Raw genomic sequence first — 3,809 nt, forward strand, 5'->3', positions numbered from 1 at the left:
TCACCCCCGCCAAGTCCTCACCCCCGCCCCCCCCCCCCCCCCAGTCTGGAGCCAATGTGTTCCTTCAAGAGTGAAGGACCGGGGCAGGGAAGCCTGCATGTCAAGGGAATTTGAGAGTCTGATAAAGTAAAAGAAGGAAGTATGTGTCAGGAAAAGCACATCAAAAACAGGGGAGCCTCTTCAAAAATAGAGTTTTTATTCATTCATAGCATGCAGGGATTGCTATTTATTGCCCATCCCAGAGGGCAGTTAAGGGGACTAGATTAGGTTAGGATATCTGGTCGGCATGGCTGAGTTGGACCAAAGAGTTTGATTCTGTGCTGTACATCGCTGTGACTCCAAGAGTCAGCCATGTTGCTGTGGGTCTGGAGTCACATTTAGTCCAGACCAGGTAAGGCTGGCATTTTCCTTCCCCAAAGGAGATGAGTGAATGAGGTGGGGTTTTCTGACAATCAGCAATAGTTTTGTGGTTATCGTCAGACTCTTGATTCCAGATTTTTATCGAATTCAAATTCCAGCATCTGCCTTGACAGGATTTGAACCCAGATCTCTGATATAACAATCCCACAATGATGTTACTTGGCCATCATCTCCTGTGTTTGTTGGTCAATATGTACACGGTGTGCTGAAGGGTTTATTTCTGCACTGTAGATTCTGTGACAATATATCAGGGATAATCCCAGTGAACTTTCTCTGAACTGCTTCCAATGAACTGATATCTTTCCTTAATAAGGGACACAGCTGCTGACAGTTCTCCAGATGTGCTCTCCCCAGCTCCCTGTACAGTTGCAGTAAGGCTCTCCCTGTACAGTTGCAGTAAGGCTCCCCCTACTCTTATACTCCAACCCCCTCGAAATAAGGACCAACATTCCATTAGCCCTTCCTGATTACCTGCTGTACCTGGGTGCTAGCTTTCTGTGTTTCGTGCAGCAGTGATCCCTGTGGAACTGCACTGGTGACAGGTCACCAGCCTGAAAACGATCCCCTTATCCCCACTCGCTGTTTCCTGCCCATCAGCCAGTTCTCTATCCACACCAATACATGACCTCCAACCCCACAGGCTCTAACACAGTGACTTCACCTTTTGTGAGGTACCTTGTGAGCTTCCTGCAGGTCCAAATGCACCACATTTACTGATTCCCCTCCATCTTCTCTGAGGCTTCCTATTTCCCGTTCCCAAAGTCACGCTGACTCTGCTTGATTAGATTATGATTTTCCACATGTGCTGCAATTAATTCCTTAATAATTGATTCCAGCATTTTTCCCACAATACGCTTCTCTAAGTACACGGCAAGGAAATGAATAGTGAAAGTTTGGCCCTTTAGAGAACGGAAGTCTGAGGTAATAAAGGGAAAGCTCAGCAATGGCAAAATCACAAAACCAATATTTTGTCACTGTTTTTCATAAAGGAAGATAATTTCTTCCAAAAGCTGCAGTTGCTACAGAGGAACTTGGTGAAATTCCTATAACCAGGGAGAAGATATTTAGTAAACTGATGAGATTAAAGGCAGATATGTCCTTGGGTCTTGATGGCCTGCACCCTAGGGTATTAAAGGAGGTGGCAGCAGAGATAGTAGATGTATTTATGATATTCCAAAGTTCCCTGGATTCTGGAAAGGTCCTCGTGGATTGGAAACATGTTAATGTGACACCTTTATTCAAAAAGGGAAGCTATTAACCAGCTAGTTTGACCTCTGTAATGGGAAAGTTGCTGGAATCAATCATAAAGAAGGAGATAACTGAACACTTGGAAAAATAAAGCTCGATTCGCCAATGTCAGCACGGTTTCACAAAGGGCAGGTTGTGCTTGACAAACTTCCTGGAGTTCTTCGAGAATATAACTTGCAAGGTGGATAATGGGGATCTGGTGGATGTGGCATATCTAGACTTCCAGAAGGTATTTGATAAGGTGCCACACAAAAGACTGATTCAGAAAGTTAGATCCCAGAGGGTTAGGCGTAGACTGTTGGCTTGGATAGAGGATTGGCTGACTGACAGAAAGCAGAGGGTCAGGATAAATGGGTCCTTCTCTGGACGGTGAACTGTAACTAGTAGGTGCCACAGGGTTCAGTTCATGAACCTCAACAATTTACACTCTACGTAAATGAGCTACAAGCAGGGACGGAGTGCAACATAGTAAAATTTCAGATGGTGCTAAAATAGTTTGGAAATAGGCTGTGATGAGGTGATAAAGGGTTTACAGATAGGCTGGGAGAATGGGGCAGAATCTGGCAGCTGGAGGTTAATGTTGGCCAAGTGTGAGACTGGCTGGAAAGATAAAAGGGCATGTGATTATTTAAATGGGAAATCGATTCAGAGTCTGTCAGTGCAGAAGGATCTGGGTGTCTTTGTGCACGAATCACAGCAAGTGGTTAGGCAGGTGCAGTATATAATAGGAGAAAGGCAAATGGGATCCTGACATCTTTTGCAAGATGAGAAAGTGAGGAGTGCAGATGCTGCAGATCAGAGTCGAGAGTGTGTTACTGGAAAAGCACAGCAGGTCAGGCAGCATCCAAGGAGCAGGAGAATCAACATTTCAGAAATTTCCTGATGAAGGGCTTGTGCCCAAAGGATTGATTCTCCACATTTATTGCAAGATTGCTGGGATTAAAGAAGAAGTGTTTCTACAATTGTATGAGGTGCTGGTGAGACCACTTCTACAGTAGTGTGTCCAGTTTTGGTGCCTTTCCTTGTGGAAGGATGTGCTGGTACTGGAGATGGTTCAGAGGAGAGTCACCAGGTTGATCCCAGGGATGGGAAGGGCTGGTGTACGAGGAGCAGTTGAATAGCCCAGGCTTGTACTCACTGGGGTTCAAGAGAATAAGGAAGGATCCGATTGAGGGGTATAAAATACTAAAGGGAATTGATAAGGTGGACGTGGAACAGATGCTCCCCCCCCAGGGGGGGGCAGTCTAGAACAAGAGGTCATAGATGTCGAGTGAAAGGAGGGAGATTCCAAACACAGAGGAGCAGAAACACCTTCTCCCAGGGGGTTGTCAGTCTGTGGGACTCACTGCCTCAGAGTGCAGAGTGGGGACAGAATCAATCCACAGATTCAAGGAGCAAATTGATATGTTTCTGATGAAAAGTGGGATAAAGGGGAAGAGGCAGGGAAGTGGGGTTCAGACCAAGATAAGATCAGCCCTGGTCATGTTAAATGACAGAGTGGGCTCAAAGGCTTCACTTGCCTCCACCTGCTCCTAACAATAGATATTACCTACTTTTTACCACCTCCCTTTTTGAACAGGGCTGTCATATTTGCGGTTTTCCAAACCTTCTGGTACTTCTCCAGAATTGAAGGACTTTAGGAAAATTACAACCAAGGCATCCATTGTCTCCTTTAGGATCCAAAGATGCAAGCCCTTGGTGCCAGGGTGTAGGTCTGCCTTTACCCCCATTAGTTTATCAGAAATTACATCCCTCGTGATGGTGATGGCATTTAATTTCTCTCTTGTTTTCTGTCGGATGAATGAGATGTTCAAAGATTCTTCCGTTGTAAAGTGCAAAGTACTGTTTCAGTCCCTCTGCCATGCTAACCCAATCTCCAGACCCATCTGCCCAGTTTCATTTTCTGCGGGGCCTGAGTTCACTTTGACCACTCTCTCTTTTAATATATTTAAAGAAGCTCTTATTGTAACTTTTTATCTTCCTCGCTAGTTTGCTCTCGTGGTTTATTTTCTCTGTCTTTATTATCTTTTTATGGGGAATGTCCCCAGATTGCTTTCCTCCACTTCTCCTTTCACCCCCCAAACCCTCACCCCGACCACATCCTCCCACCTTTCACCCCCCAAACCCTCACCCCGACCACA

At 45.5% G+C, this 3,809-nt stretch overlaps 1 protein-coding gene across 1 annotated transcript in view; it reads left to right on the top strand.

The window, feature by feature from the left end:
- Positions 1 to 3,809, top strand: part of LOC122540242 (kinesin light chain 1-like) — a 75,259-nt gene that overhangs the window by 55,191 nt on the left and 16,259 nt on the right. The window lies entirely within an intron of this gene.

The sequence above is a fragment of the Chiloscyllium plagiosum genome, chromosome 3 (genome assembly GCF_004010195.1).
Source record: "Chiloscyllium plagiosum isolate BGI_BamShark_2017 chromosome 3, ASM401019v2, whole genome shotgun sequence".
NCBI classification, from domain to species: domain Eukaryota; kingdom Metazoa; phylum Chordata; class Chondrichthyes; order Orectolobiformes; family Hemiscylliidae; genus Chiloscyllium; species Chiloscyllium plagiosum.